Source organism: Vigna umbellata, chromosome 2, assembly GCF_029865625.1.
Source record: "Vigna umbellata cultivar VRB3 chromosome 2, Vumbellata_1.0, whole genome shotgun sequence".
NCBI classification, from domain to species: Eukaryota; Viridiplantae; Streptophyta; class Magnoliopsida; order Fabales; family Fabaceae; genus Vigna; species Vigna umbellata.
The window spans coordinates 34,487,302-34,502,428 of NC_142166.1; the positions used below are offsets into that span (position 1 = coordinate 34,487,302).

Genomic DNA, 15,127 nt, shown 5'->3' on the forward strand with positions numbered 1-15,127 from the left:
CCTCAGCATCCAAGATCCTCCTTCAAAGGGGTGGAAGAGAGAGTGTTTGCTTCGTTCCAGCCAAAGATACCTAACCCTAGGAAACCCTAAAGCTTATATATTATTCGTAAATTACAGAAAATTAGGTCCAAGCCCATAAAAGTGCCGCTCAGCGGTAAGTGCGTGAGACATTTCTTCCCCTCAACGGCCATTTTGCCCCTCAGCGGACCTCCCGTAAGCTCCTGAGTGCCGCTCAGCGGTAAACTGCCGCTGAGCGGTGACTTCGGCTTCTCCTTTTGCACTTTTTGATGTCTTTTCTGATTCCATATCTCTCCTTCTTCACTTCTTTCACCAAATTCACCTTAAAACCTGCACAAAAACACTGAAATCAAGCATAAACCTGTCCAACTCTCTTATTTCTGAAAATATGAAGAAAAGCATGATTTCAAGCTAGTTTCTAAGTATAAAGGTTGCTTTTAGTATCAATTTTAAGCATGAAAATAATAGTTTTTCAACTGTTATCACTTAACAAGATGGATTACACTGATGAACCATTTATGATGGCTAGTCAAGCAAAACAAATATTCTACATAAATGATCCAGCAAATAAAAAATGGTCAATGGTTTTGGAAGGAAAAAACATGCAAGGATATGATGATGAAGATTCTCTTGATATACTTGAGACAACATTTGTTCCATCAAGACCCATTGAAGACAAGGTTGATGACGTAGCTGATGACATCCATGCAAGTCGTAGTGATCAGAATGAAGGGATCTGGGAGAAAACAATATCTTAATAGGTTTTGTGATATTTTTTTTAGTGATTTTAAATGTTTTATTCATGATATTTGATGTAGTACTAACCTTGTATATATGTTGCAGATATGTCGACCTCAGGATCAGGATGTCGTCGATCTGTCACACGATTTCCAGAAGTGACATGCCAACGTGTTGATGGCAAGAGGAGACATGTTGACATTGACCCCAGATCAGGTGTGCCATCAAGGCCAAATGTTGATAGGTTTAGGAGTTATTTGGTGTGTTAGCAAAAACCCATGTGTCTATCCTTCTTGCATCTTGGGATGATGTCCCAGAGGTCGACAAGAACCTTTTATGGCAAGATATTCAGGTATGTTTACCTATTATGACTTTGATATACTTTTTTCTCTTATAGGTTTATGTCATTAACATGTTCTATATTTTAAACAGGAAAATTATGAAATTCCAAACACTACCCAGGTTAGAAAGAAAGTGTTATCCCATGTAGCAACCAGATGGAGGGATTTCAAGACAAGACTAACACGTGTATATGTCTTTGGAGACAGACAACATAAGAATCCATGGGAACACTACAATTTCACACAGGAGGAGTGGATGCAGTTTTGTGCATCTACAGAGTCTGCCGACTGACAGGTTTGTCTCTTAACATCTACAGAGTCTTTAGTTAATGCATTTTATTATGATTTTACACTTATGAATATACATGGTTTCACAGGGTAAAAGGTTAGCTGCCCAAGAAAGGCAACGGCTAAATGATGCACCACGCGTGTTATCACGAGGTGGTTATGCAAAACTTGAGAAGAAGATGAGGAAGACTCGAGAGGAGGCCTTAGGGCTTGAGTCCCCTGACCTAGCACCTGCACCTGCAAGGTACGAGCTATGGAAGGCTGCTCGGAATAAATCTGATGGGAAAATGACATCTTCCTCAGCTGTCTTGATCTCACAAAAAATTGTAAGTTCAAACCAAAGCATTGTTTGATTGTGTATTTATCATCGCATGTATTTTATGTAACAAAGTTTTTTTTATATGCAGGATGAGTTGGTTGAGCAGCAAACTTAGGGAACATTTGTTGGCCAAGGTAGGGACGGAATTCTAACAATGGCCATTGGAAAGCCCGAGCAGGCAAGACGTGTACGTGGAGTTCCTGGGGCGATTGGTCTTCGTGACTACTTTGGCCCTAAACAAAAAAAAAACACTCAATTCATGAGTCAGGAGGCACTAAGGAAGATGGATCTTCAGTGGGAGGAAAGGCTCAACCAAAGCATGAGATCAATGGAGCAACGATTCATGGAGCAACTACAAGAACAAAAAGAAATTCAAAGAGCGCTTGAAGAGAAGTTGCATTCCATGACGCAACCCACCATGGGGTTGCCCACTAAAGCTCCCACACCACCTAGGGTCAGCACTAGGGGATCATGCTCTGCTGTAGACCCTACTAAGTATAGTGGTCAGTATGAGCTGTTAGTTGATGGGGATCCCCCACGCATTGTGGCTGTCGGACGAGTACTTGAGGGAGGACAGACTGTTCATGGTGTTCACCTATTAACCCACCACGTGCGTGTGACGATTGACAAGGTTCGGGATCCCCAGGCTCAGGTGCTTGTACCCACTTCATAAATTCATTTTGTGGGGGAGGCCATAAGAACATTTATAGCCTGGCCTAAAACATTGATTATGGAACACATTGCTACACCACAAGTATAATATTTTTATTATTAGTCTTTGTATGTTAAATTTAAAAATATTTATTGATAACTTTGAAATTTTTATGTACAGTTCATATGTCCCCAGAAGCAGCAAATGCATGAGCCAATCATAGTTGAAGATGATGACATGGCTAAAGCGGAGGATGATCCTCTAGCAAAACTCATGACAAAATTACCCAGGATGAACAGAGGACCAGTAGAAGTGTACTGGGATAATAAAGTATTTGGCATCCCCCCATGTCCAGTATATATCACACTCAATGATGCACCGGAGGTCATTGAGGGAGACAAGATGTTGAATATTTCCATCCTTCAACTATGGTGCATGTAAGATAGTTAATTTTGTCTTCCATATTAAACTTATTTACATTCTTAGTTTCTAACAACTTAACTTTGTTGTTTTAGGTACATGGACACAATCATTATGGACCAAGGTCGGTCTTCCATGTACGGATTTGTTGAACCTCAAATCATCCAATCTTCTGGTAACACAATTGAGAGAAAACAAAAGTATTTGGAAACATGGATGGCTGAGTCAAACAGAGACATATACTTTGTGCCATACATTGATGGGTATTGGTTGCTTTATGTAAAATTTCATTAAAGTTTTCGTAATTAGTTTACTAACTATTTATGAATCATGATAGGTCTCATTGGTAGTTGATGCTCATCATTCCCAAACAATGTAAAATTGTATGGTTTTGTTCGCTACACAGAAGATGAAAAATGACTTGAGAAACATGCTTCAAGGGTAAGTGTTTCTCTTTTTATGTTTCAAATTCATTTTGACCTTCAATTTTTATGATAAATATAGTTATATTAATATTACCTTGTGTTTTCAATGTAAATAGAGTAATGGGTAAAAACCGAGGTCAGCTAGTATTCGTCCTGTATCCAAAGGTTGTAAGTTATTTATAGTTCTAATTTATTTTACTAGTTATTGAATGATCTAAATGCTTGACTATTTAGTTTGTCATTTTAGTGTAACAAGCAGCTAGATTCATGGGAATCTGGTTACTATGTCATGTCTTGGATTAAGACCATCATTCGAGCTGTCATTAGCAATGACTGGAATGAGGTAATGATTCTTAACTTATTTAGATTCTTAGTTTCTAACAACTTAACTTTGTTGTTTTAGGTACATAATGCATCTTTCTTCATTTTGCAGCGCTTCAAGAGTACATCTGCTATACCAGAAGACGTAATTAAGAAGATGAGACAGGAGTGAACAACTTAACTTCTGGAAAGATGGACTTAGATAGGAAGATTTATTATTTTTGTTGAACATATTTACATTTAGTTTAACTTTAACTTTTGATAGTTTAGGTTTTAGATTCTTTTTAGTACTTTGTTAACTTGAAACGAGTTTATATATATATATATTATATTATAATGTTCTTGGACAATTTTCTACTTTTTCAGGTGTGGTTTTATTGCAAAAATAAATCAATTTAAAAGAAAATACCCACTAGACGTTTGTTAATGCCACATCATACGTCTATAGACGTCTGTATATAGAGACGTCCAATGAATTACAGAGGCCAAACACGTTCCAGGGTCTTAGACGTCCAACATGTCCAGTCAGACGTTTATATAGACGTTGGACCTGTACAGTCAGACGTCCCATCAACGTCACCCATATAGACATCGGGTAGGGGTCAGAATTAAAAAGCCCAAAATAAGAGATGTCTAAAGTGATTTCTGCACTAGTGTCAGCTTCCATGTTAATGGATGTAAAGTTTGAGATGTGAATGGTTGCTTTTTGCACCAAGAAGAACGACTTTTATTATTATTAAATAAAACTTGTTAGAACATGATTTCTTAAAATACTATATACGTTTATTTAAAAGGGATAACGAGTTGACAATATGATTTTACTCTGACGTGATTAATGTTTTTTCATAATTTAATATACGACTATTAATTTTCTAATATTAAGATTATCTTCTAGGAAGCCTTTATTTATGTTTTGGAATAGATTCCTAAGTGGTAAAATCTTGGGGGTGGCACTACTACTTAGCGAAATACTTGAAAACAATAACCAGGTTGAATAGTATCATAGGAAAACTTTATTTTAAAAAGATAATTTAACAATCTTGTCAAGGATTAAAAAGATTTATCACTAGTACAAAAACACTGTTTTAAATCTCTCTAAAACACAAAACACTTCTTTCTTCATTTCTTCCACCGGGACAAATTTTTTTCTCTCTTCATCTTTGCTCATGTCCAACCCCAACAAGTTGTGTCGTAGCCTTTGTGTGCGAGATCTCCCCTTTATCTTCATGCTAGATCTCCCTCATCTGCGTCCAAGGGCGTGGTTTTGTAGCCACCGCCTTACAGGCCGTTGCGTCCAAGGGCGTGGGTGTTGTAGATCGCCCTCATGTGCTGTCGGTGCCAAAGTCACGTCTTGTCGCTACCATTGCCGCTATCGCCGTCGCGTCTTGTCGTTGCTGTTGCCGTTGCCGCCATCGCCTCGTGCTGCTGTGTTCGGCTATGTCCTCATCACCCTTGGAGTCCCCAATTTTGAATACCTTCTGTTAGATTTTTAGGGTTAAGAAATTTAAGGGTTTTAGCGTTTCTTGTGAGGTGATGACTTCAATTTCTATTCTCAGTATTTGATTTGTATTATGTTGTGGAAAGAATTTAATTAAATTGATGGGTTCTTGTTTTATTTATTTGAGTGTGAAGATGAAATAGAAGAGAGATTGGTTATGAAGATGTATTTATGTTATATTATATTCAATTTTATTTTTATTGTGTATGATAACTTGCGAAAGATTAATTTAATGGTCCTTGATTATGACTTGTTAATTTCTTAGAGACGTGCCACTAGATTATATGGTTGAATTTGTAATTTTGGACAGAAAATCTAAGTTTGTTAATTCACAACAGATCTAAAATTTAAATCTATTACTTAATAACAGACTTAAAATTTAAGTTTGCCGAATCTAAGTCTGTTCTAAAACAGACTTAAAAAGCTCAAAATAACAGACTTAAAAGACCTATTTTTACTAGTGTATATCAGTTGTAAACATTTGACTTGAAAGTTCTATTCAAACTGCAAGTTCTCAAATAAATTTTTCTCAATCGTTTAATCAAATCTGCTGCAACGTTTTGAGAAAAATACCTCTTAATAAAAATAGTGTTTTGCGATAAAATCTTTTATAAATTGTTGAAATAATAAGCATCTTCAGGTTTGTAAGAAAAGCGTTTAGCAAGATTGAAGTAATAAGCACACAATTATTTTTATACTGGTTCACTCCACCGAGCTACATTCAGTTTTTCTCTAAGACCTCTTAGAGAGTTCCACTATAATCTTCAACAAGATTACAACTGAGTGGTCGCATCACTTCTGGTATCACCTAGTAAATCTGAGTAACCCATGTTACTTTGACTAGAACCAAGTTTTACCCACTCCTGGTTGTGTAGTATTCTTCATCACTTCTAGTATCCCTAGACACTCTTGATATCTTCCCAATACATTATATAGTTGAGTTTCACCCACTCCTGGTTTCCACTAGACAAATTTGTGTAGCTACCGTTTAACCCCACCAAGTTAAGCGTTAAGTGTTTGAATTGTCTTCAGAATTTACAATCAGTCAGATTGCTTACAATGCTTTAGACGATTACTCTCACAGAGAGGATGTGTATACAATGTAAAGTAATCTAACAGATCTTAGAGTTTTCTCTCTTCTTAGAACAGGTAGCTTATGATTCTATGAAGCTTGAGAGTATTTTCTTTTTCTTTGGAGATTGCTTTTCTTCTCAAATACTTTATTTCGTCCGTGTGCTTATTCTCTTGCACTTTTCTTCAACGTTCTTCAATTTATAGGCTTCAAGAAAATGTCCGTTAGATAATACCTCCTTTGATCTTTAGATCTTTTTAGCCTTGTCATAGGTAGCAACCGTTGATTAAAGTCAACTTGTTAGAGTAGGCATACATTTTCAGTGTAGTACAATTGCGTTTAGCAAAGACTCTAAGACAGCACATTGACGCATTTTATGAGGAAATCGCTTAGTAGTGCGTCTGCTCATGTATTAATGTGTTTACTAAAGCTTTTCTCAAAGTATTTAGTTTTCATAAAGCTCTTTCAAAAAATACTTATCTTTTAACTATATTATTTTTCCAAAGAAAAGACTTTGTCATATGTTTATTTTGTTTATTATTGTTTTTTAAACTTCAAAACATACGAAGACGTTTGGGTAGTTCAGTCTTATAGACGATTTTGCTTTCAAAAATTGTTCTTTCAAAAAGCTTTGCAAAATCTTGATTTTTCTTGAAATCAGTAATGCAAGATATATGAATCAACAATAAAGGAGAAAGGATAGAAAGATCAATACAATGATTTATACTAGTTCGGCCAAGCCTACATCCAATATTCCTCCATCAACCTTAGTTGAAGGGAATCACTATAATGATTAGATTTTACAAGCAAGAATACAAAGATATCCCCTCTCAATGCACTCTCCTTTCCCACTCAATATCACTTATATTACAAGATGTGAACACCTCACAATCTCACAAACCCAAAACGCAATTCCAACTTTTTGTACACCTTGAGAGCAATCCAAACTCTCAATGTAGAACACTCAGGTTCTCCTCCAGGCTAACAGCAGTAGGAACACAATCCTTTTGATCTCAAAGAATACACCAGAAGTGCAGAATTGATCAACAATGTATCAGCTCAACTTTCTTGCAAAAATCTTTATTAATTTCCTAAAAGAATCATCTTGATTCTCCAAGAACTCTTAGGACGCACCTGCAATAAGTACTTAAGAAACAAGTCATTTATGAAAATATAGTTCATGTCAATGCATTGAAACAACACGTAAGGCGTCTATTCATAGGATTTTGTAATCTGACACAATTTAATCGATTTTGCTATTAATGTAATCTGTTAATCTTTTCCTTCTACTTTAACAGTTTTATATTTGTATCAGATTTAACAGATTAAACAACGTATGTAATCGATTAAACAAATGATATAAGCCAACAACATTCAAATATGACCGTTATAAGAAATTATGAATTTAAATGAAAATGATTTTCAGAAGATAAACATTTTAATGTAATCGGTTAACTTCCATACTTAAGTAGTTTATCAAATAATTTTCCATTCCAAAGACATCAATGTACTCAACAAACTCATGTTTGCATAGCAACATGTTTTAACCGATTAAACAACTAATGGAATCGATTATTTCACAGTTGTTTTGCCCCTTTTAAACATGTATTGAAATCTGAAGAAATTTAACAAATTATATAAACAGTTTAATCGATTATTTCTTCTAGATATACAATGTGCAATATGTTTCAACTTATGATTCATTTCCATACAATGAATACATATATCAATCAATTCAAGCATAAACACCATAAACTTTAAAACACATATCTGAGATGGTTTTGCTAGATATAGCTCCCCCTATAAACAATCTCCCCCTTTTTTAATGATCCTCGACAAGAAATATGTTTTCCAGTTACTCTCCATTTTTGGACATTAGAAAAAAATGGCAGAATAAGTAACATGGAAATAAAGTGCTAAAAGAGACATCAAAATAAATCCTTACACACCATTGAAGAATGTGATGCTCCCCCTATCATCAAGCAATGTAGCACTTAACCAAAATGAGCAGTACAAGATTTATCACAGTGTGAGAGTCAAAGCTCAGTTGATCATATTCAAAATAGTATAACAATATAACAGTATACAAATTAGAGTATTTCTACTGAATTTCAAATAAATGTATCATGTGATATCATGTGCAATTTCAAATACTCAAGATGACATAAGTATGCAAATAAGATGATGCACAAAGTATTATTGCAATATAGCTGTATGATTGAGCTAATTCAACAACAGAATATATGAACAAATTGTTCAAAATAGAATGGCTTAGTTTCAATACCAAGAGGGGATGAATTGGTGAAACACAAAAATCAGAGTCTTTTAATTTTTTTTTTCACAAAACGATGATCTTTCAAAAGTTTCTTGAATCGCAAGGAATAAGATTTTTTAAGTGCAGCGGAAATAGTTGACTATGTAAAAAGTAAAGTCGACATAGAAAATTAAAAGTGTAGGGATAGAGAATTCAAACGCAGGTTTTTATACTGGTTTGGCCAAACTGCCTACATCCAGTGTCCTTCCAATCCCAGGAAGCAAATGCACTGTAATGATCAAGGCTTTTACAATAAGGCTTTTATAGCGACCTCCACTTCAAAATATAAAACACCTCTCTAACCCTTTAATCAAAATATAGGAATGTACAAACAAAGAACAATAGCAAGATGTCCCCTCTCCTGCAGACTTTAATCACTTTGAACAATCCTCAAAGTCCAGAACGCCACACGTTCTCTTCTTGTAGTCACAACAGGGCAGCCACAATCTTCACAAGATTGAGAGAAGAAGTTGATCACGTATCAGACACCTCAAGTGCAGGTTGATCAATCAGTCAATGCACACAGATTCTTGCTCGTCAAGTAATCACTAAAGAATGAACACCTCGGTCTTTCTTGATGGATTCCTGGAGCTTTAGCACGTTCTACCAGAGATCAATAATCTGAAAAAATTCAATCAAAACGTTAGATTCACAAAATTCTCTATAGAAATTAAATTTGCGTCTATATATAGTTTTCCATAAAACTGACACTCCTAAGTCGAGTATGCTACTAATAGATTCGATTATACTTAGACAGTTATAACAGTTAGTAGCAGTCAAACCAACTTAATTGATTTTGCATTTAATACAGTTGACTCACAATCAATGCTTGGTCAAAGATACAAAACATGGCCGTTAGACATCACAAGCATTAATAGAATTTCAAAACATAACAAACTTAGTTGAATAGCTTGCACACATAGTCGACTTTGTAACAGTTAAAAACATAGTTTTGAAAAATTTTCTTTTCAAAAATACTCATAGCACACTTTGAAAAAGTTGGTGTAAAGCCACGAGTTTTAATCGACTTACTTCATAATGAAGTCGACTTAAAACTGTTGTTTTGCCACATATTATAAGTTCAACAAAAGTGCATGTGGTTTTCCTTTTCTAAAACATATGTCATGCATTCATAGATAAGCTCTCATGTAAAACACAGTGAATTGCAGCAATGACAGAATCAACACAAATATGTTCTCAAATAATCATAAACATGAACACTATGAACATGTAACACATTTAACAACACATGTTGTTACTAATAATGTTGTCATCATCAAAAACCAAAAGTTCTTTAAGATTGTAAGGTTTGGCTAAACCAGTGCTCCCCTTATCAACAATCTCCCCCTTTTTTTGATGATGCACAACCATGATTAATAAAGAACCACGTTGTACAAATCAAATCATATCATATCAAAATGTATCAGAGCAAATGATCAAAATGTATCAGAGCAAACGTTGAAATATTCTCATTTTTTATTCAGAGCAAAAAACATATCAATTCATATCAGAACATATCAGAGTATATCAAAGCAAACAAAATGTATATCAGAGCTCAAAGTGAATATCAGAGCATTCTCCAGCTCAAAATGAATATTAGACCATTCTCCCAGCATTCTCCCCCTTTGTGCATTAGCAAAAAAGGTATGCCTTGTCATAATGATATGCTTACAAACAGTTATTCAGAGATGCATCAGTAAATCATATTAATCAAACAATGATGCTCCCCTGTCACAGATAATCACATGATAAAGATATAATCTCCCCCTTAAGTGTAGGCATGTGAAATTATCTAAGATCCTATGCCATGCTCTCCCTGCCATTATGCATGTTTTATAATCAAAACGTAAATGCACAATGCAGTATTCACAGAACATTTCAGAGCATGTATAAGCATGTGACAGTATTGTATCATATCAGAAATTGTGCAAACACATCAATGAAGCATAGATACAATATCAATCAACAATCTCAATAATATCTTAAGTAATTTCAATCAATTATAGAACAGAGATATATTGAAAAACAAACAATTAATAATATGTGATCAATAAACCGAATAACCAAAATTCCAAATCATGGAACTTATAACCCCTGTTAAACAGTAATCGGTTAATCCATTGTTGCAATCGACTTCATTGCTTTCCATTTGAGTTAATCTCAAGTTGTTCTTCCAGAAGCAATGTTCCTGCAAAACCTTTCAAGATTTTTTCTAGATGAAGCATTCTAGAATCATTTGAAGTATAGGAATTGTTACAGGTGCAAATGTATGAATGCAATAGTAAATAGTAAAGCATTCAACTTCATACACAACACAATCGATTTAATTCAAACATAATCAGGTACTCAATATAGAAATAATTCTGATTTCATTGACTTAAACCATGATTACAATCAGAATAACCAAAAGAAATATGACATATAAAGCCTACTACAAAAGAAACACTTAAAACATTAAAGCAAACAAACTAAAACAAACAAGCAAAACAAAACACATAACACAAGACTGTAAACACAAGATCCCTATTCTGTTTCAGATGATTCCATAATATTTTCTTCACTGGTCTCATCATCTTTATCTATTGATTCTTCTATCGATGTAGAACTTTCCACATAATTCTCTATAATTCTCTATAATTTCATCCATCTTCTCATTCATTTTCATAAGAGATTTCTTCATCAGGTTAGCTCTTTTGGAGACCTTCTCAAAACTATTTAACACACACTTTTCAAATTCAGACATAGGAGAGGGTAATATCTGTTCACTGTCAGAGTCAGGTAATTCATCTTGATTTTTCGTTGAGTTTTGTATATTACTGAAAATCCAACCTAGAACAGTTTTTCTTCATACCAATACATGTTAGTATTGCCTTACCAATTTGATTAGCTTTATCAAAAGGGACCTTGATTTCACCAGTGAGATTAATTCCACTAAGAGACAATATTTTGCTAATGAACACTCCACAGGGTAGTTCATATCAGTCATTTACACCAACATTAATGATATGCCACTTGGAAACAGCTATCCAGTTTGTTGGTATTTTGAACATTATAGCATGCAGCAGATATATATCCTCTAAAGTCAATTTTTCATAACTAGATCTTTTAGGTAGCAAAACATGACCAATGATGAATGCAATGATTTTCTCTTCTTTGTCCAGATACCTGTGTAGAAATGATTTTTCCTTCTTGTATCTTCCTGGATACCTCATGCATTCTTTGAACATTTGTGTCTTCCTAGTCCATATGTTTTGTAAGCAATCAGGTAGATGTGACATGCGTCCTTCATTTTTTAGATTGACAACTTGTAACCAAGTATCATTGTTGATAACAATGTCTACTCCTTTTACTCTTGAGTGGATATCCTCGTTAACAACTTTCAGATTGTTATAAAACAAATTTACCAGATTCGGGTAGCAGTCACCCTTCATTTGAACAAAGGTGCGTACACCTTGATGATCAAGTTTTTCTGGAAATGTGAAGCCTTCAGTTCTGAAAAGAGATAGCTCAATTGATTTGTGTGCAACCACTTCCTTGATATTCTTCCAACATATATATCTTTCTCTAGCATCGCTGTCACTGATCCACCCTGAAGGACTTACATTTCTTTCGGATGGAGAAACACACTTGGTACGCTTAGATGAGGATGATGATGTCATTTTTCACAAAATTCACAGCACACATTTCATAGAAGTTTCTAGGGTTTTGAGTATCACAACTATAGAAACATGTGTTTATGGCGTGAACCAAGATACAAATACACTTCAAGCCCATTTAAATTTTCAAAACAAAGAAAGCCCAAAACAGAGATATCTAGTCGATTTCATTAATTGTAAAGTTAACTTCTGTATGATAGAAGGTTTTCACAAAAACAGAAACATACATAGAGTAAAATAATCGACTATACACTTAATCCATTCGATTAAAATTTGTAAAACTGGATTTTCACAAAAAACAATCTCAATCAATCAATCAACAATCATACATTCATCAAACAATCATTCAAACAAATATCATGCATGATGCAGTGAGATAATAATCGTTGCCACTTGTAGATACTCAAGAAATTTGATATCATCAAGTTAGTTCATCCATGAGTTGTGCACTGCTACAACAACCTCTACTATCCTGCAAAACAATTTAAATTTTTCGATGCAGGTACCCATTTGAATTTGGGTCCTTGTTTGTTAGCAGAAAGTTGTTCCTTGGGAATCCATCTATATAATCCTTTAGGAACTCCAACCTTTCTATAAAAGCAGTTTCTAACATTATGTCCAATATTATTGTAGTAGAAACATGCACGTGTAATAGGCTTACTTATATCAACAAATTTCTTTGTGTTTGTCCTATTCCTTTGAGCTTTGTAGCCAATGCCTTGTCTGAATACAACTCTTCCAGATGCCTTCAGCACAACATCCAAGTTGTCTCTACCCTGTGTGAACTTTGCTAACGTGCAAGTCAAGTAATGAATCTTTTCAACTGATATAGGACAGTTTTGACAAACCTCCACGTCAAAAATATAAAACACCTTTCTAACCCTTTAATCAAAATATACGCATATACAAACAGACTAGTAGTAAGAATCCCCTCTCCTGCAGTCCAAACCCTTTGAGCTAGCCTCAAAGTCAAGAACGCAACACGCTCTTCTTCCTGTAATCACAACAGGGAACCTCAATCCAATCTTCACAAGATTGTAGTCTTTGATCTCTCAATTACACCCAATGTGCAGAAATGATCAGCCTTTGTACGTGCAGTTAACTTGTTCTTCAAGAATCCACAAGTAGATGATCACCACGGTCACTTCTTGTTTCTTGGAGCTTTTTCTCTCTTTCTATAAGAATCCACTTTCTGCAAAAGATATCACAAACTGTTAGATTCACAAAAGTTCTTACAAAAATCAAATTCGCGTCAATTTATAGATTTTCAAAGTTTAGACGCATTTTAATCGACTTAGCTACTAATGTAGTCGAATATAACAATTCTGTTATAGAAGTTAGCAGCAATCAATGCAGTTAATTGAATGTACAATTAATGCAGTCGAATTTCATTTAATGCTTGGTCAACATATTTAAAAATATACCCGTTGTAACATTTAATTCAAGCATTAACTGAATTTAGAAACTGTAACATACTTAGTCGAATGCATGTTGCATGTAATCGACTACATAACACAATTAAACAAATTTTTGAAAAACTTTCACTTTGAAAATCCTCACAGCACACTTTGAAAATGGTTTGTGCAAAGCCACGAGTTTTAATCGACTCACCCTATAATGAAGTCGACTTAAAACTTCTATTTTGCCACACAATTAAAAGTTCAACATAAGTGTTTATGGTTTTCCTTCTATAAAACATCAGACATGCATTCACCAATAAAATCAATTATATAGCACAGGGAAATGCAATGTATCAACAACAATCATGTTCTCAATGCTTTAAACAGATTTACACAATGATTAAAACATATAGCATGTAAGCAATAAAACATGTAACACATAAAAATCACATGTGTTATTAATTATGTTGTCATCATCAAAAACCTGAAGTTCTGAGATTGTAGGTTCAGCTAAACCAGTGCTCCCCTATCAACAATCTCAACAATCTCCCCCTTTTTTTATGATGCACAACCATGATTAATAAACAACCATGTTTTACAAATCAAATCATATCATATTAAAATGTATCAGAACAAACGTTGAAATATCTCATTTTGATTCTGAGCAAAAACAATATCAGTTCATATCAGAACATATCAGAGTATATGAGATCAAACAAAATATCAAATCTCAAAATGAATATCAGAGTAGTATTCTCCCAGCATTCTCCAAATGAATATCAGAGCATTCAGAAAATGAATATCAGAAAATAAATATCAGAAAATAAATATCAGAGCAATCACAGCATTCTCCCCCTTTGTGCATTAGCAAAAAAGGTATGCCTTATGATACTGAGATGCTGACAAACAGTTATTCAGAGATGAATCAGTAAATCATATTAATCAAACAATGACGCTCCCCCTGTCACAGATAATCACATGATAAAGATATAATCTCCCCCTAAAGTGTAGGCATGTGAAATTATCTAAGATCCTATGCAATGTTCCCCCTACCATTATGCATGTTTTATAATCAAAACCCAAATGCACAATGCAGTTTTCATAGAACATTTCAGAGCATGTATAAGCATGTGACAGTATTGTATCATATCAGAAATTGTGTAAACACATCAATGCAGCATAGATACAATAGCACTCAATAATCTCAATATTATCTCAAGTAATTTCAATCAATTATAGAACAGAGATATATTGAAAAATAAAATGTTAACAACATATAGAAAAGATAACAGAATTCCAAATCAGGATTTTTTAACCCTTGTTAATTAGTAATCGATTGATCCACTGTTGCAATCGACTTCATTGCTTTTCCATTTGAATTAATCTCCAGTTGTTCATCCAAAAGCAATGTTCCTGCAAAACCTTTCAAGATCTTTTCCAGATCAAGCATTTTAGAATCATTGTAATACAGGAATTGATACAGGTATAATCTTTGTGTGTAAATGTATGAATGCAATGATAAACAGTAAAGTAATCAACTTCATACATAACACAATCGACATTAATCAGATATAAATCACTACTTTATACTATTGTCATTTAAGATTCCTAGTTCATTTCGAATAGTATAAAATCTTTCTTTGTTCAACGATTTTGTAAAAATAT

At 34.2% G+C, this 15,127-nt stretch overlaps 1 pseudogene; it reads left to right on the plus strand.

The window, feature by feature from the left end:
* Positions 1 to 863: 863 nt before the first annotated feature.
* On the plus strand, positions 864 to 2,797 carry LOC148203859 (uncharacterized; annotated as a pseudogene).
* The last annotated feature ends 12,330 nt before the right edge of the window (positions 2,798 to 15,127 follow it).